The sequence below is a fragment of the Dasypus novemcinctus genome, chromosome 4 (genome assembly GCF_030445035.2).
Source record: "Dasypus novemcinctus isolate mDasNov1 chromosome 4, mDasNov1.1.hap2, whole genome shotgun sequence".
NCBI lineage: Eukaryota > Metazoa > Chordata > Mammalia > Cingulata > Dasypodidae > Dasypus > Dasypus novemcinctus.
In genome coordinates this window covers 148,704,348-148,724,855 of record NC_080676.1, presented here as the reverse complement: position 1 = coordinate 148,724,855, position 20,508 = coordinate 148,704,348, and the positions used below count along the sequence as shown (strand labels likewise).

At 40.5% G+C, this 20,508-nt stretch overlaps 1 pseudogene; it reads left to right on the top strand.

Moving 5' to 3' along the window:
- The first annotated feature begins 6,392 nt into the window (after nucleotides 1-6,392).
- On the top strand, nucleotides 6,393-7,150 carry LOC101422655 (uncharacterized protein CXorf38 pseudogene; annotated as a pseudogene).
- Nucleotides 7,151-20,508: the final 13,358 nt, after the last annotated feature.

The following is a 20,508-nucleotide window of genomic DNA, read 5'->3' as shown; positions in this document are numbered from 1 at the left end:
GGCATTCTGGAAGATAAAGGAATTCATGAGTGACCTCCTTACCCCAATGTTACAGGTTCTGGCTTGGAGGAAGGGCAGTTGGGTACTTTTGCCAGTTGCCCCTATGATAGTGGCTTGCCTTTTGATAGAGGCCAGACTGGCTTGGTCATTACAGAATGAGCCCCAGTGTCGACCATCATATGTATGGTGTGGCCCCCAATTTGGACTCCAACTATAGGCTCAACGGGGCCAAGATAAAAGGAGCCTGGTCTGTCCTAATAATTTCTATCAGAGTCCTCTATTCCTGCCAGTCCAATGACCTGATTTGCAGGTATTTTCCTTGAATTTTTATGAACCCAGGCTTTGGTTTGTGCTGCCCTGCTAGCTTTCCTGGCTAATGTTTTGGCTGCAGCTATGAGGTAGAGTGGCCGACTGGGATACTCTCACTTCCAGTGCCCATCCTCCTTGCAGTACATGCACTGATTTTACCCTAGGGTTGGGCCCTTCCCCCTCCTTGGGGCAGGGGTTTCCCAGTTTACTCTCCTTGACACAGGACTGGATTTTTCAACTATTGCCACTGCCAGAAGATCTGCCTTCTTTTCATCTTCCAATTTTCTTCCCTCCTTATCTCTACATTTTGGTTGACATTAACCTTAGTGGCTATTTCCATGAGCTGAAAGATATTCATACCAGCAAAGCCATCCAACTTCTGTAGCTTTCTTCAGATGTCAGCCTGTGATTGGGCAATGAATGCTGCATTGACCATTGTTTGGCTCTCCAGAGCATCTGGGTTAAAGGGCGTGTATACACAAACTCTTCACACAGTCTCTCATAGAACTGAGCCGGACTCTCATTGAGAGCCTGTAGGATTTGAGTGGTTTTTGCCATGTTTACTGCTTTCCAGCTTCCCACCCTGAATCCTTCAACTAAGGCCCTATGGAATGTTTCTAGTTGATTGAGCCTGGTTGCATTATTTGGGGTCCTATTGGGGATCCTTGTCTGGGAACTGAGAGCAGGCATATTGGTCACTGTCCAGAGTTCCCTAAGGTGGGTGCTCTCTAAGCCAGGTTAGAGCCCCCTGCATGAGAGGCATTCTTTCTTCAAAGTTTAGTAACATTATAATGAGTTGTTTACAATCAGCCCAGGTGGGTTTGTGGGTCTGTATGATGGACTAGAAAAGGTTGGTCATGGCTTGAGGCTTCTTCAAGAATCATGGGGTGTGGCTTTTCCAGTTAAAGAGGTCCGTTGTAGTAAAGGGCTGGTAGATAAATGTCCAGTTACCCCCCTGAATCTGACCATCTGCATCATAATAAATTGGGACCTAGGCTTCACGGAGAAGTAACTGGAAGGCCACCTTTCTCTCTGCTCCCTCTGCCCCTGGGGCACCCCATGGTCTGAGTTGCCATTTTTCTGCGACTCTTTCCTGACTGATGATGGTGCTGTACTGCCAGGAGCAACCAGCTGCAGAGGCAGCTCATCTGCATTTTTTGATGTGGAAGGTGACAGCTGCAGGGATGGTGTAGGTGCCCTCTCTGATGCAGATGGCGATAAAAGCAGCTGCGGGGATGGTGTAGGAGCCCTCTCCCTCTCAATGTAGGGGAACTGGTCTGGGAGCCCTAGTTTTCCAATTACTATATCCCTGGACTCTTCAGATGATCCAGGGATCTAAAGGGCCCTCCTGGGGCCAGCCCACACCAAAAGTTGGTCATTCTAATTCACAAAGCATTCTAAGCTTTCCTGGCTGGAACCTTATGCCATATACTTCTCCATGGAATACACGGGGGAAGTTTCTCAGCATACAACCTAATGAGGTCTTACTCTGTGTGTTTCCCACATTTCTACCCTGTGCCAATGCTGCACAACCCTCACTCAAGCCTTACGCTTCGTCCATCTCCGGCCACATCATGCACAGGAGCTTAAGGCACCTCTTAGCTATAGTGGCGCGATACAAATCCCCGACTCGGAAAGGGTCCCTTTGCAGAAAGGCTCCCCAGACCACCCTTGACCATATGAGGTCACCATGGAACCACGGATCGGGACTCCACATTTGCCCTGCAGAAGTGACTTTCTGCATCTCACTCAGTCTCCACAATCACACACACACAACCACCCCCTTTTTCTTTTCTCAGACCTAGAGAGAAGGCAGCTTCCTCTCGTATTTTAAGGAGTACTGGGGCCTCCTTCTTTTGAGAGCTGATCAGGCTCCCCTCTGAATTTTTAGAATTAGGCTATTTCCTGCGCTATGCCTCCAGGGGTCTTACCCATCTGGCATGCAGTGCTCCTCGCTTCATTCTCAGCGTCTCTTACACCTTTCAATGCCCCCAGTTCCTCCAGGAGGGCTCTGGCGAAGTCCACAACCTCCTTCTGGACTAAAAAGGGGACTTCAGGGGTGCCCAGGGCTGGGTTTCACCAGGGCCTTCCTGGCCTCCTCAGAGACATCTGGGAGGGGCAAACAACCATTGCTGCCTCTGACCTTCTCAGTGTAATGCCAAAGAAGCCCCCAGAAATGTAGTAGCAGAGAGAAGTCAGGTGTACACGGTATTGAAGGCCAGGACACAAGAATTTTGAGAAGGAAAATGATTTATTTTGACCAGCTGGATTCAGCGGACTCTTGTCCTGATAAAAACCAAGCCCCAAATAGAATTTTTGGGTCCCTTTTGTACAGGTCCCTTTTATAAGAGTGGGGAGTCAAACAGTGCTTGTATGCAAAAGGACTTTTTGTTAGTTTCTTCAAGTGTTTTATCTGAGTATTAGATAGGTTATTTCCTCCAGGTAAGCTTGATTTAACACATATCCCCCATATTCCAGGTAAGCTTGAGTTAACACATATCCCCTACATTCCAGGTAAGCTTTTAGCATGAACCCCCCACATTCCAGGTAAGCTTGACACATTTGGCTTGCATCTTCCCTGAATATCCAAAGCCTATAGAGTTTATACATCTCAATTGGCTTCCTAGGATATTTGGGTATAAAATAAGTTTGAATTTATGCACAGGCTATATTAACAGATGTACCGCACTAATGAAAGATGTTGTTAATAGGGAAAAGTGTGGGAGGATGAGGGGGGGTATATGGGAATCCCCTGTACATTTTTTATGTATCATTTATGCAATTTAAAGCTTCCTTAAAAATAAAATAAAATTTTTTAAAAACCCACCATTTAACTCTTCCTAGCAAAACACCCTCTGGTGTTTTGATATGTAAACTTGGCTAGGCTATAATCCCCATTTATTAGATCCAGCACTAAGCCAGGCATTGCTGTGAAGGGATTTTGCAGATGCAATCAATGTCTCTAATCAGCTGACTTTAAGTAAGGGAAATTATCCTGTATAACTTGGGTGGGCCTGACTTAATCAGTTAAGAGGTCATAAAAAGCAGAACTGAGGCTTCCCTGAGAGAAGACCAAATTCCACCTGTGGACAATAGCTTTGGCCTGTGCCGTGGAGATCTCTCCTGCTTGTGCTCTTCCCTTCCTTGGCAGTTTGAGGATGACAAATTCTCTCTTTCTCTTCCCTTTTTCAATTTTTAGTTGTATGCCATGATGGTGGTGTTCCTTGAACAAAAACCTGGGATCTGTAGTCTAACAATAGTTTTCTGTTTTGGTTTGGTTTTAGTGCTCTGTGAATGTGTTTAAATGAAAGATCGAGTAAAAGTATAAGTATTAAATTCTATTTGCATATAATAGTCCACATTTATTGAAAGGAATCAAATTACCAGAAGTTGGTATAGCCAGGATTCTTCAGGGCATATGATCATCAAAACTGTACCCAAACCATCTTGCTTCATATTGGAAATGAATATTCTCATGTATGTTGTATTAATCAGCCAAAGGGGTACCAATGCAAAGTACCAGATATCTGTTGGCTTTTATAAAGGGTATTTTGGGGCATAAAAGCTTACACTTAAAAGACCCTAAGGAGTTCAACTCAAGGTTGGTTTCTCACCAAAATCGGTTGCCATGTGTTGAAGCAAAATGGTTACCAATCTCTGCAGGGGTTCAGCTTTCCTCTCTCTCAGCTACAGGCTGGCATAGGGCTTGTCTCTTTTCTCAGGGCCTCTTCCATGTCATGACAAAGTTCTCTCCTGCGGCATCTTTGGAGCTCTTTCTCTTTTCTCATGCATCTTCTTCTGTGTCTTTTTGAGTGAGTACCCATTTATATCATCCCACCAAGGGGGCAGGGACTTAACCTAAGTTACACCCTACTGCCCTAATCTTAACGTAATTTAACCGAAGACATCTCAGCTGAATCTAATACAATCAAAGGGTATCATGCCCAGAAGAAGAGACCAGTTTATAAACAAAATCTCTCTTTTTGGAATTCATAAATAATCTCAAACTGTCACATATGCTCAGGTATAAACAGCTGTCTGTTGGATGTTTACACTATCCAGGCATAAACATTTGTGTTATACATCTCATGACGGATTTGTATTTGTACAGAATTGTCCTAAAAATACTACTTTACAAACCAGTGATTCTGGAAATGTATTCCCAGACCAGCAGCCTCACCATCATTTGGGAACTTGCTAGAAATGTAATTCCCATGCCCCACCCCAGACCTACAGAATCAGAACCTCTAGGGGTGGGTCCCGGTGATTAGAGTTTTCATAAACCATCCAGGTTCCTGATGCCCTCTAAATTTGAGAATTATTTCCTTAATCCAAGGGGAAAAAGCACAGTATTGGTAACACATGAGATATTTTTGAAAGGCAAGTTTGTGGGTAATTAATTAGTTAAGGTATTTTAGTTATAATTAAAAGAAACCAAACGGAAATCAATTTTAAAACAATAGAAACAATTTATTAGGAGAACGCTGGCATGTACTACTGACTTCAAGGGTTTTAACAGCCAGCCCTTGGGATGTAGGTAACCAGACAGCTCCAGCAGCTTTTACTGTCCTCCTGCCCCCTTGCCATGTTCCTCCCCCAGAAACTTCTCTAGAGCATAGCCACAAGTAAATGCAGCTTCCATCCGCCAACAGTTAATTTTATGTGTCATCTTGGCTAGGTTATGGTGTCCAGTTGGCCAATCACTGGCCTAGCTGTTACTGTGGAGGCATTTCATGCATGTGATTCACATCTACAGTTGACCTTAAGTTCATGAGATGACTCAACAATGTGACTGGGTCTCATGCAATCTGTTGGTGGTCTTTACAAGAATTGAGGATCCCAGAGGTCAAAAGAATTTCTGCCTCAAGACTTCACACTGACTCTAGCCAGATTTTCCAGTCTGCCATCTTCCTCTGGGGAATTCTGACTCAGGACTTCAGCATCTTTTACCAGAGTTTCCAGCCTGTGGTCTGCCCTGTGGAAATCAGACTATTGGAAATCAGTCATCACCAATAGTCACAGGAACCAATTCTTTATAGAAGATTACTGAATATATATCACACATATCCCATGTGTGTGTGTGTGTGTGTGTACTGTTAGTTCTCTATGGATAATCCTTGTTGATACACTATGTCTTAGTTCAAACCTTGAAATAAGAGGGTGTCAGGACCAGAAAGGTTCAGCCTGAGCCAAGGATGTACTGCTATGGCCAATCAGAGCCCCAAATTAAAAACCTTCATCCATGGATTAAGGTCTGTTTCTAGAGAAAGAAGGAAGTTTGTGAGCTGATCAGTCACTCCAAGCAAGGGCCATGCTAAAGTTTCCCTGACTATCACACTGCACTGAACACAGATAAGATTAGTCTTCCTCAGTATCATGCCATTTTGTTCCTAGTGATCCTTCAGTGCTCATGTGCAATGTCATTTCCTCCAGGAAGCCCTCCATGAACTTCTAAATCAGGGTTCAACTGCCCTTTCTTATGGTCTCATAGCACCGATGCTGAGTACACATCAGCTCTTATTTTTGTAAACTTCCCTTCAGACTCTGCTTCTGCCTCCAGTCTCTTGCCATACTGTTGCATCATGCTTCGGAGTCTGAATGGATGATAAAACATATTTGGAGTCTGGGATTAAGGGTCAGGAAAAGGAGATGGTTTTCACATGTTCGAAGTAAAATGTTTGAGGTCATCAGCCAACTCAGGAGACAAAGGAGTTACCTGAAACTGCACTTTGAACTGCCAATCCGCTCTGCCTTGCCTTGTCCGGCAAAGTCCAGGGCCAGAGCAGTCCATGGTGCTTGTCCAAACTGGCGGCGCCTCAGCTGCGCGGAGTACCAGAACGGGGTGAAGGCGGGCCACCGTCTGCTGCTGCCCACAGTGTCCCTCTGCGCACACACCCGACACTGAGGTGGAAACTGGCGGCTGCTCGCCTTCCCGGCAGCCTCCTCGCCGCCGCCCCGCGCCTGCGCCCGCGCGCCTGCCATGGCCGCTGGCGGTGCCGCCCGCGCGCCCGCCAGGTTCCGCCTGAGTGTCAGGTGTGTGCAGACCTGGGACGGGACATTTTGAAACACCACACCAACGTGAAATGGAGACCTCCGCCGGGGAAAATGCTGCTGGAGGCAGCGGCCCGTCGACGCCCGGCGGGCGGCCAAGGCCTTCGTGTCTTGAGGCCTGACAGGCCAAAGAGGAGCCGATGAAAGCGATGCTGTGCCCTTTTTTTTTTTTTTGTCTTTTTTTTTTTATGTTACATTAAAAAAATACGAGGTCCCCATATACCCCCCCCCTCCCTCCCCCCACTCCTCGCCCCATAACAACAACCTCTTCAACTGCTGCGATCACTTCATGGTTGATGGAAAGGCACAGGGGTGATTAAGTGTCTTAATGAGATCGTGCACTCTTCAGAGATGAATATATCTTCTGTGTGGCTTCCAGATTTTCAGATGAAGAGTCAGGATTTTCTAATGCGTTCAAGAATATCCCAGAGACGGTAGCAGTATCCTCCAGACTAGAACAGCTGTTGGCTTCTGTCTGGGCTATTCATCTCCCCAAGGAAGATCAGCGAGATGAGTGTGAATATGAAACAGGAATTTACCTGAGCCAGAGCCAAGTACATGAAATAGAAATGGAATTACTAAAGGAAAAACTTCCAGAGAACAAAAGTTGGTACCTGAAGAGATCTGAAATACGCTGGAAGTGGTGAGGGAATTTCTGTGAGACTTTGAGGATCTTAGAAATGGTCTTACTGAAGTTATGCAGGGGCTACTCAGCCTCTATCTCCAGGGTCAAAAACGGGATTCAGAGGACCTGGGGAAGAGATGCCTGAGGCCTGAAATTGCCTTTTGACAGAAATCAGGCATGTTCTGTGAAGGTCAGCATGGCTTCCATTCTCCGACATTCTTTTCTGTGCAAAAGGAAACTCTTATGAGAGTATTGTTCACGAACAAAAACAAATTTTTGTTGTCTTTCCCTGACTTTCCTATGACTCTGAAAGTATTTATATATATATATATGAGCTTGGAGTTGTATAATCTTTACTGATCAAAAGTTAGATACTCTTTTGCCAAAATTTGCTACCATCCAGGGATTTTTTTTTTTTTTTTTTTTTTTTCCTATTTAAAAGGTGAGATTCTTTTCTGGTCCTAAACTTGCTGCTTGACACAGTTCTGAGGCAGAGTAGGAGGTCATGTGCTGAGGGGTCACACAGAGAGCTCTGACAGAGAAGTCCTGCCCTCCCTTCCTGCTGCCTGAAAGTCTCTTATGAATATGCCCAAGGATGGACTGTAGGCAAGGAAAAAATTGCCATTTTCTAGGCATTTCCAATTAGTACAGTACTGTGACGACTATTTCTGGCAACCTGTGGCTGTAGGCCCAGGAGGCAGGCCCAGGTTGGTCAGTGGGGTGCTAGAGAACAGAATGGTCAAAGCAGGGGAGCCAGCATCACGAATACAAAGCCAGAGGGGGAAACCCCTCAGTCATGGCTTGTCTGTGGTTCTTAGGAAAAGTAATTTCTGTGGCAATCACAGCTATTTTTATTGTTCTATCACCAGTGCCAAGCACAAGGACTGGCATTTGTGTGCTCAATGACTTTTGAATGAAAGGTCATCTGTTAGTTTAGGAGTATTCATAGATGTAAATATGAGTTACATATAACTCTTAACTAAGCCTGGTCCTTTGCTCTGAAATTTAAGGATGAAATTTCAACATTCTTGTGGAATTTCAAAGGCATCATTTTTCTCAAGTAAGCCTCAGAAATTCACTCATACACTAGTCCTTCTACCCTAAAAGTCATCCACTCCTGACTTGGCTGTTTGTTTCCTGAACTGCACAGCCACTGTTCTTCACATGCAGTGGTCTGGGGATCTGCAGTACCCTCACCTTCCCCTGCCTGTGTTCTTTTCTAAGGCCAGGGGTACACAATCCCTGGCCTTTGTCAACGCTGGACCTTCAGGACCAGAACTGCCCTGCTCCCCAATGCCTGGGAGAAGTACTTTCATCCCAGGCCAGAATGAAGACATGCTACTTTGTCGAACATGGACGAAATCTGCTGTAGAGGACGGACAAAGGGCTGGGGTACATTTGGTATATTTTTACATTAAAATTCATTTAATATAATTCTGTAAAACCTGGATGAAGGCAAATGTGCCTATAAATTACTCCTTTAATCTTTCCAGTTACTCTTTGTTCTTTTGTCTTACATTTTCTTTCTCCCTTCATTTCATGGAATACCTTGGGAAGACTTCAGTAGTAAAGTAGGACTTTTCATTCACCTTACATCTCTCCCAGACTAAGAAACTTAATATTTATTAGTTTCTAGATATAAGATACAAGACTTTGGATCAAATTAAATCTCAATTCACTTTCTAATTTTAGGAACTTTGGGTTATGAACACTTTCATTGTATACCTCTTACATCTATCTAGTTAGCTGTAATGTTTATCTGTTCAGTAAACATTGACTGAGCATTAACCATGTGCCAGACATGGAAGTAGATGCAAATGTGAGGGATTGTAAGACATGGACAATGATATCTGAACTGTCCTCTTACTAGATTCCTTTTGTGTTTCTGCTCTGATAAATTAGAAGTATTTTTCAGAAAATACTTCTTTAAACTGGCAACATTTAATTTAATTACATTGAAATAGGAAACTGAGAAAGGAAGAAATGCCCAGTGAAGGCTTTTTAAAGTAAAGGGGACATACACAGAGGCATAAAACTGTGAACATCTCTTCTACAGAACTGGGTACAGGCATGCACATACAGGGACATCCAGAGCAGCCTTGCTATCCAGCCATCAGTTGAGGGTAGTATAGTAAATTATAATACCTCCCTACCACAGAATATTATGCAACTGTTAAAAAGAATGAGCTCATGCTATCGTGCAGTTAATATGGAATGAGCTCTAAAACATATTAAATAGAAAAACAAAGTGTTTAACAATGCATAATATACCATGTTTCTATTTTTATTTTTAAATAATGAAGGTCTTGAACATTACATGATTTTCCCAAGTTTTTTTGCTATGTTCCTTCTGGACAAGGAAGTAGAAGGGGAGGAAGAAAAATTTGGCTCTTCTATTTTTTATACTCCTTTAAGACATTTTTACTGCAATCAAGAACTCATGGATGTTAAAGCTTTTATTAAAATTTTAAATTTCAAAACTAAAAAATATTATAAAAGATTGCACTCTGGACAAAATTGAAATAGGCAAAGTGTTTGGAAACTAGTATGAAATCCATCCCTGCATACATTTACCCTTCTATTCAGAAATTAAGAATAATATATATGCTGGGATGGTGTTATGAAGTATTAAGTAATTATTCTGCCTTCACTCACTGCCTTGTGCCTCTCTTCATTTATGCTGCTAGACAGGAAGATTCCATGGACCCAAGAGATCATCAGAGCTTATACACACACACACACACACACAAAACTTTGTGTTCAAATTATAGCTTTCAATTTAAAATCAGTTTCCTTCTCCCTATTACCATTAGCCATATCCTACCATCCCTCATCTCAGCATAGATAAAAACCTCTTTGACTAGAGGGGAGAGAGAAAAGATATAAAGGAATTTAAAACATTACTCAACGAAAGAGCAGGTTTTAGAAATAGTAGACAAGTTTAGAGGTATGCAGACAATCTTACTCCACAGTTAAAAGACAAAGAAAGGGAAGTGGAGAGTGGAGGAGAGGAGTGGAGAGAATAAAGAGGACAGAGAAGGAAGAGAGAGTGAAAGGATGAAAGGTCAGATCATAATCCAGCTCCAGACTTTCTGCCTGGGGTCACCCATGGCATCCTAGGAGAACATTCCCACAGGATTCATAACAGACCTAGCAAAAGCATATAAGTTTGCCAACAACTCTTCAAGTAAAAAGCAAATTGTTCTTATGCCTAAACAGCTTGAACATCATGCAACAGGCAATGTGGAGAAATTGGAAAATCAAGGTTCAAATTGGGAAAATCTGTGAGAGTTCATTGACTTCAGAACCATGACATAGTAGTTGAGATTTTCTCCAAAGGTGATATTTGGAATTTTGATTTCCCTCCCTAAATTGATGTTATTTCTAGAAACTCGCAGACTGTCTGGAATTTCTAAATAGTCCAGCACTCATTTTTTGACCCCACAGGCTTGGCAACATTCCCTTTTAAGTAAAGGATCACAAAACATGAATGTCCTTTAGATCCTTCTCCCCTTTCTTCCCACTGCTCTGTCTCATCTTTGCTCCATTCCTTTCTTCTCTATCTCCCTCAATAGTTCTTTTCTTCCTCTTGTATTCATAGCTCCTTATCTCAGCCATAACTGAGGTATTCAAAATCTCTGGACTAACCTCTTATTTGTATAACAAAGAATATGCTATGTATACCAATATTTTGGAACATTCTGTTGGGCAATTTCATTTTTCCATTTCTCTCTACCTTTAGAAAGTACGAAAGGGAAGGAGCCCTGGAATCAGAATCATGAGGCCTGATTTCCAGCCCCACATTTCTGTTTCCGAAATAACTGGGAAAATCACCTCATCTTTAGCCATTAGTCTCTCCTTATCTGTAAACTAAATGAGTTAGGCAAAATTTCCAAATAAGGTTCCTTCCAGTTATAAAAAGCTATTATTCTCAGTAAAAGGGGATCCAGTACCTAAACTCAGATTATTCAGGAGAAGGGAATCAATTCTGTTTCAGGAACAAGAAAAATTCTTCTTCCTAATGAGAAGAAAAATACAAAATGATTATAACCAGTGTTATTCACTCAGGACCTCTACAACGAAAAATAGATTTTTCCTTATTTTCTTCTGTTCTCCTATATATCAATTTCTCCACTCATTCTTCTCATACATACTTTTCCCTTTCTGGATTACAAAATAGTAAGCTGGTCCAGCTTATGTTCAAACCTGTTCTCCTCTACACTACTAGAGATTTCCATTCTGCTTCTATACATCACTTTATACTGCTGGCTGCCTTCCCCATCTCTCTCTATACCTCCTATCCTCAAGGCAGAGCCATGTTCAAACATCTGCCTCTCTACTGTACCCACATGAACATCGCATGAGCAAAGCAATTTCTCATTTGTCTTTGTATCACCTGGTCTGGCCACTGTCTGATGCAGATTTGCATCTAATAACAAAATTAGTCATGAGAAACTTCCTGAAAGATGGTGGACTAGAAAGACATGAGACTTTCTCCTCTCCCAGAAAAATAGCTAGAGGACAGACAGAAACAGCCTGGCAAAAAAGGCTTCTAGGATTTAAGACATCAGGGAAAGGCTGGCCACTGCCCAGAAGAGAGATGGGCAAAGAAAAAGAATTGCAATGGCAAAACTGTGAGTTAACAGCTGCAGCTGCAGCTGCAACTGCCTGCATCCTCTCCCACCCTATGGTCACTTTTGAATTCTCAGGCCTTGGGACAGGTAGCTACAGAGGAGGGGGGTCCCAGGAATCCACCTCCCCAGGAAAGGGAAGAGAAACACAGCCTAAGGCTGACTCAGCTTTTGACCCACATATTTGGTCTGCTTTGTCCCACAAGCCTTTCCGGGCTGGGTGGGGCTGCACAGTTGCTTGCCTCAGGAGCAGGCAAGGGACTAAAGACATGCCAACCTCTCAGTCTCCCTCTCTACTAAACAGGACGGGTGGTTGAGGACTCAGAGGGGAGTGGAAATATTTCCAACCCAGAAAAGGGAGGGGGCTGCCAGCAAAGGTTGGAAAACTGCCTCTGAGAAAGTTGAGTTAGAGGCTCTTAACCTCCAGTAGGATTCTCTATCACACCCGTGTTGCAGTGAATACACGCTGACCAGGATTTGAACTGAGAGGGCTGCCAAAGAGTGCGATCTGCTGATTGACCAAGGAAGTGCACAGGAGGAAATTAAAAATAAGTAAGGGAGGTTTTTTCTGGTCTTTACAGCCTCCTTTGACAAGGCCCTTGGAAGCAGATCTGTACCCCATTACTGGGTTCACGGCCCAGATTTGAGCAAATAACAGGGACAATCCTAAAGACCCAGCACAGGTTGAACCAAGAATCAAAGAACAACAGTAACACACAGCCTCCACCACTACAAAAGAGAGAGAAATTGAGCATCTGAGTAAACTCACCATCCCAATCAAATGCCTAAACATCAACCAAAAAAATTACAAGCCATACTAAGAAAATGGAAGAAATAGCTTAAGCAAAGGAATATATCGAAGACCAGAAGACACAATGAATTTGAGACAACTGATCAACTAGATGCACAAAAATTTTCAAATACAAATTAATAAGTAGAAAGATAATATGGCTGATGTTTGCAAGGGTTCAGGCTTCCTGGGTTCTTCTCTTCCTGGGCCTGGTTTCTCTTTGGGCTCAGCTATGCTGCTTTCTCCACAAGGCCAGCTGTAGACTACCAGGCAAACAGCTTGTCTCTCTTCCCAAGGCCTCCACCTGTGTTTAATGGAGACTTCTCTTCTTCCTCACTGCTTCTCTGTATGTTTACTTCCCTGGCTCCAGGATCAAAACTCCCACTCCTTTCTCTGCTGTGTGGTTTTCCCTGTGAGTACCCACCCACCAAGGGGGTAGGGAATCAACATCCTACTGATGTGGCCCAATCAAAACCTTAATCATTATTTAACCAAGTAAAAGTAAAACCTCTGGGAAGCAGACTTGGCTCAATGGATAGAGCGTCTGCCTACCATATGGGAGGTCCGCAGTTCAAACCCAGGACCTCCTTGACCCATGTGGAGCTGGCCCATGTGCAGTGCTGATATGCACAAAGAGTGCCTTGCCATGCAGGGGTGCCCCTGCATAGGGGAGCCCCATGCACAAGGAGTGTACCCCGTAAGGAGAGCTGCCCAGCATGAAAGAAAGTCCAGCCTGCCCAGGAGTGGTGCTGCACACACAGAGAGCTGATGCAGCAAGATGATGCAACAAAAAGAGACACAGATTCCCATGCCGCTGACAAGAATAGAAGAGGATACAGAAGAACACACAATGACTGGACACAGAGAACAGACAACTGGGGGCAGGGGCGGGGAGGGGAGAGAAAATTTTTTACAAAGTGAAACCTCTGAATCCAATATAATCTAATATGCCAGAGGGACAGACCAATTTACAAACATAATCAAATATCTATTTTTGGAATTCATAAACTATATCAAACTGCCACATTCCCCAATCAAAAGAGATAGGCTGACAGAATGGATTAAAAAAAAAAAACCCATGAGCCATCCATATGCTGCCTACAAGAGACTTACCTTAGACCCAGGAATGCAAATCAGCAGAAAGTGAAAGCCTGGAAAAAGATACTCCATGCCATCAATAACCAAAAAAGAGCAGGAGTATCTATACTAATATTAGACAAAACAGACTTTAAATGCAAAAGAGTTATAAGAGATACAGAGGGCCATTATATATTAATAAGAGGGACAATTTATCAGGAAGAAATAAGAGTCATAGATATCTATGTACCCAATCTGGGTGCCCCAAAATATATGAGGCAAACTCCGGCAAAACTGAAGGGAGAAAAAGACATCTCTACAATAATAGCTGGAGGTTCAACACATCACTTACATCATTGGACAGAGCAACTAGGCAGAAGATGAACAAGGAAACAGAAAACTTGAACAATATGATAACAGACATATACAAAACATTGCACTGAAACTCAATGGATTCTATATTCTTCTCAAGTGCCCATGGATCTTTCTCCAGGATAAACCACATGTTAAGTCACAAGACAGGTCTCAATAAATATAAAAAGACTGAAATTATGCAAAGCACCTTCTAAGATTATAATGGAATCAAACTGGAAATCAATAATAGACAGGAATGAGATAAAATCATGAATGTATGGAGGCTGAACAACACATTTCTAAATAATCAAAGGGCCAAAGAAGAAATTGTAAGTGAAATTAGTAAATATATTGAGATAAATGAAAACAAGAGCACAACTTAACAAAACTTATGGTATACAGTGAAGGCAGTGCTGAAAGAGTAACTTATAGACCTAAATACTTATAATAAAAAAAAGAAGAAAAAGGTAAAATCATAGATCTAACTGAATGACTGGAGAAACTAGGGGAAAAAAACAAACGCAAACCATTCCCAAAGCAAGCAAAAGGAAAGAAATAATAAAGAGTAGTGAAGAAATAAATGAAATTGAGAACAAAAGAAAAAAAATAAAGAAAATTTACAAAACTAAAACTGGTTCTTTGAGAAATTCAATAAAATTGATGAACTCTTAGCTAGACTAATAAAAAAGGAGAGAAGACACAAGCAAATAAAATAAAAAATGAAAGGGGTGTGTTATGACTGACCCCACAAAAATAAAAAGGATCATAGGAGAATATTCTAAGAAACCGTATGCCAACAAACTAGACAATCTAGATGAAATGGACAAATTCCTAGAATTGCACAAACAACCTACACTGACACTACAAGAAATACAAGTACTTGACAAACCAATCGCATTAAAAAGATTGAATCAGTCATCAAAAATTTCCCCAGCGAGAAAAGTCCAGGACCGGATGACTTAACAGGTTAATTCTACCAAGCATATTGAGAATTAACACCAATTCTGTTTAAAATCTTCCCAAAAAAATTGAAGAGAAGGGACTATTACCCAATACATTTTATGAAGCCAGCATTACCCTAATATCAAAGTAGATAGGGACACTACAAGAAAAGAAAACTACAGACCAATCTCTTGGAGAAACATAGATGCAAAAATTCTTAACAAAATACTTGCAAATAGAATCCAACAGCATATCAAAAGACTTACACACAGTAACCAAGTGGGATTTATTCCTGGTATGCAAGGGTAGTTCAACATAAGAAAATCAATTAACATAATACACCACATTAACAAACTGAAGGGAAAAAACTACATGATCATATCATTCAATGCAGAAAAGGCATTCTACAAAATCCAGCATCCTTTCTTGATAAAAAACACTTTGAAAGATAGGAATAGAAGGAAAATATTTCATTATGATAAAGGGCACATATGAAGAAAAACACAACCAACATCATACTCAATGGAGAAAGATTGAAGGTTTTCCTTCAAATATCAGGAACAAGACAAGGAGGCCCACCATCACCACTGCTATTCAACATTGTGCTACAAGTTCTAGCAAGAGTAATTAGACAAGAAAAAATAAACAAAAGGTATACAAATAGGAAAAGAGGAAGTAAAACCCTCAGTATCCACAGGTGACATGATCCTATATTTAGAAAATTCTGAAATGTCTACAACAAAGTTATTTGAACTAATAAATGAGTTCAGCCAAGTGGCAGGATACAAGATCAACATGCAAAAATCAGTAATGTTTCTGTACACTAGTATTGAACAACCTAAGGAGGAATACAAGGAATAAACTCCATTTACAATAGTGGTAATAAAACTCAAATACCTAGGAACAAATTTAACCAAAGAAGTATTGGACATATGTACAGAAAACAACAAAACAATGCTAAAAGAAATCATTGAAGACCTAAACACATGAAAAGACATTCCATGTTTATGAATTGTAAGATGAAATATCATGAAGATGTCAATTCCACCCAAATTGATTTATATATTCAATGCAATACCAATCAAAATTCCAACAGCCTATTTACAGAAATAGAAAAGGCAATTACCAAATTCATTTGGAAAAGAAGGTGCACCTGAGTAACCAAAAACATTCTAAAAAAGAAGAGCATATGGGAAGAATTTCATGCTTGATCTTGAAACATGTAACAAAGCTACAGTAGTCAAAACAGTGTAGTGTTGGCTTAAAGATAGACACAACAATCAGTGGAATAGAATTGAGAGTCTAGAAATAAACCCTCACTTCTACAGTCAACTGGTTTTTTACAAACCTACCAAGGCCATGTTAATGGGACCAATGACAAATGGTGCTTAGTAGAGTTATGGCAGATAGCTCCAGAGTCTGGTGCCTTGCATGTGGACCCTACTTTGGAGTTTGTGCTCCCAAGTGCAACAAAGTTGAACTCAGTTGTGACTTCTCTACACATGCCTCTTCTGTCCCTACTATTTGAACCTTAGCTGGTGCTGAAATTGGTAGGTGTACATCCAAGATACTTGACTCTTTACACTGTCTATGTGCCAGCTGGGCCCTGAGCCTCAGTGGAGTTGCAACACCTACTCTCTAGTTCATGGGATTCTCTGAGGACAATTAACAAGGAGGTGAGGATGGACAACCATCATACCAAGGAACTGAGAGAGTCTACAATTGCAAGTAAGAGATTCTCATCTATCAGCCAAATGGGATTGACGCTTCCTCTCAATTAGAGGTGGAGTGGGCATCACCATCCCAGGATCCTCAGGGTGGAGGAATAAAATATGGATTAGAGTACTGGTATTCTACTATGGAACCATTGTGACTCTAGCAATGGAAGAAATTATATCATTGATGTGAAGACAGTGGCCATGGGAGTTGCTGAAAGCAGAGAGAGGGTAAAAGCAGTGTGATATGGGGGCATTTTTGGGACTTGAAGTTGTCTTGAATGATATTGCAGGGACAGATGCAGGATATTATATATCCTGCCATAACCCACTGAATGGACTGGGAGAGAGTGTAAACTACAATGTAAACTATAATCCATGCTTAGTGGCAATGCTTCAAAATGTGTTCATCAATTGCAAAAATGTACCATATTAATGAAAGAAATTGTTAATGTGGAGAAAAGTGGGAAGTGGGGGGAGTGGGGCATATGGGAATCCCTTATTTTTTTTTTTTAATGTAACACTTTAAGTAAACTAAGTAACTTTTTAAAAAATAAAAAATAATTGGGAAAAAAAAAAGACTGAAAGAGGACTCTTATCTCACTCCCTCTACAAAAGTCAACTCAAAATGGATCAAAGACCTAAACAGAAAAGCCAGGATCATAAAACTACTGGAAGAAAATGTAGGGAAACATCTTAACAAACTTGTGGTAGGTGATGGTTTCTTGGACCTTACACCCAAAGTATGAGAAACAAAATAAAAATAGATAAACTGGAACTCCTCAAAATTAAACAGTTTTGCATCTCAAAGGACTTTGTCAAAAGGGTGAAAAAGCAGCTAACTCAATGAGAGAAAATAGCTGGAATTCACATATCTGAAAAGGGTTTAATATCCAAGATATATAAATAGACCTACAACTCAACAATAAAAAGACAAATGACCCGGTTAAAAAAAGGGCAAAAGAACTGAATAGACATTTGTCCAAAGAAGAAATACAATTTGCAAAGAAAAGCACATGAAATGTTCAACATCACTAGTGATTAAGGAAATGTAAATCAAAGCTATAATAACATATCATTTCACACCTATTAGAATGGCTACTATTGAAAAGTCAGAGAACTACAAGTGTTGGGGAGGATGTGGAGAGATAGGAATATTTATTCACTATTGGTGGGAATGTAGAATAGTACAGCCACTGTGGAGGACTCTTTGGCAGTTCCTAAAGAAGTTGAATATAAATTTGCCAAATGATCTGGCAAAACCACTACAGGGTATATATCCAGAAGAATTGAGAGCAGTGACATGAACAGATATCTGCATACCAATGTTCATAGCAGTGTTATTTACAATTGCCAAAAGATGGAAATGACCCAGGTATCTATCAACTGATGAATGGATAAGCAGATTGTGGTATATACACATGATGCAATATTATGTATCTGTAAATAGAAATGAAGTTGTAAAGCATATGACAACATGGATGAACCTGGAGGTTCATCCTTGAGTGAAGCAAGCTGAACATAAAAAGACAAGTACTGTATGATTGTACTACTATGAACTAAATATATTGTGTAATCTCATGGAGTTAATAACTTGAATGTGGGCCACGAGAAAATAGAATGAGGTTAGAGAATGGAAAGCAGAGAGTGTAGAAGTTATTGTGCAGAATTGGTAAAAAGGATGTGTGTTAATCTTTGGAAATTAATAGAAAAGTTGAAAGAACAACTAATGTTTGTAACTAGCACTAGTATTATATGGGTATGACAGTGGTTTAAAAGGAAAGTCTAAGGTCATGTAAATTACTAAAAGGAAAGCTAAAAATTGTAACATGGGACTGTATAGCACAGTAAAATCACATATGAAATATGAATATGGATAAAATTGCATATATAAGTCTGTTTTTCTTTGAACTGTTCTATGTTAATACTACAAGATGTTAATACAAGAAAAAAAAAGCATGATAAGTGAAAGAAACCAGATACAAAGTACTACATATTGTAAGAATGATTTATATAAAATGTACCTATAAATCAATTTATAGAGACGAAATTAGATTAGTGGTTCTATAAGGCTTTAGAAGGCTAGAGGGATTGAAAGGTGATTGCTAAGGGGTGTGGGGTTTTTCTTTTTGAAGCAATAAAATTTTTCTAAAATTTTTTGTGGTGATGAATGTACAGCATGTTTTGATTATACTAAAAGCCACTGATTATACACTTTTGAAAGATTGTGTGGTATGTGAATATATCTCAATAAAACTGCTTAAAAATAAATAAACAAATGTGCAAGAACAGCAGTCATGTATGGCAGGGGAAGTATAGAGAGATTGAGAGGTGAAGAATTTTCTTTTTTGTTTGTTGGTCTGTTTTTTGTTTATTACCATTATTGAAATGTTTTAAATGTTCTAATAATGATTGAAGTAATTAATACACAAGTATGTAATTATACCAGATACCATTGATTGTACACTTTGGATGAATTGTATGCTTTATTAATATGTATCAATAAATTTAATTTGTTTAAAAATTTTAATATTCATAAGAATGAATGAGTGATGTCATCAACATGGCAACATAAGACATCCACTGAAAAATCTCCCCTCATAATCAACTACTAAAAGGACAAATTCCACTTTTTTGGATCTCCAGAGAATGATAAAGAATTGAGAAGTACTCAATAAACACTGAATCAAAGAAAAAGACAACAAAATCACATAGAAATTTGCATGCTGGACCCATTAGTCTGGACCCCTCCCCCTCACTGAGGCCCACACATCTTGAAAGACCATAGAGGCAGCAGGGCACAGCTCCCTCCTGCATTAGATGCAGACCACAGAACCACTCACAGGCGTGAGTTAGAACCCCATGCATATCCAGGCTCAGAGACCAAAGTCCACAGAGACCCAGAGTGGAACACAAGAAGCAGAGGAGAGCCACATACAAAAGTTTCCCCAGGGAAATAAAGATTTTGCAGCAGAACTGTTGGTAAGTGGTATACACATTCCATCCAGTTTGTTTTCTGGACCACCTAAATGCAAAACAGACCTTTCTAGATTGATCCAATCTGGCTTCCCAGGGTGGGATATCCTAACGGGGAAGGAATCAGAGGCAGAAAAGACTCAAAGGAAAAGTGGGGGGTGAGGGGAAATGGGACTGAACTGCTATAAAAGAGGACAGGTCCCAGAACTGAAACGTGAAATGAGAAGGATACAGTGAGGGATGGAAAGAATTTAAACAAATCATAGAAGCTGGGGAGAAAATTCTGCCCAAAAACAAATAGAACAGAACAAAATTTCCAGAGAAGGAACCAAGGAAAGGAAGTTTTCTCCTGGAGGTGAAACAATTACACAAGTGCAATCTTGAGGAAAAACTTATACTGCATATCCAAGGCAAGAATCAAATGAAGAAGAGCTGAGAAAATCTGAACAGTTAAACACAATCTCCACTAAAAGTCCAGAATAAGTTGGATCAAGCACCCAACAAGAACCTTAACATAAAGCCACTCAACAATAAAACCCTAGAAAAGAGGGAGAAACTGGCCTTCAGAGTTAACGCATCAAGATAAGCAGATGCCCAGAGATCAGCAAAAAAATTACAAACCATACTAAGAAACAGATATGGCTCAGTCAAGGGAGCAAATTAAAATTTCAGAGGTGATACAGATTTTGAAAAAACTAATTTAAGAAGTTCTAGTAAATCTCCTAAATCAATTCAAGGAGATTAAGAAAAACATAAATAGAAACAAACTAAACATGGATATAGAGCTAAAGGATTTTGACAATACAGGAACATAAAGAAGAATATGAAAGTTTAAAAAGATCATAGAAATTCTAGGGGTGAGAAGCACAATAATAGAGATTGAATATACACTAGATGCATGCAATACCAAATTTGAACAGGCAGATAAAAGAACCAGTGAGAGAGAGGACAGAACCATTGGAATAATGTATCTCAGAAGAACAGGTAGAGAAAAGAATAGAAAAAATTGAGCAGTGAAATGTACAAATATAAACAGCA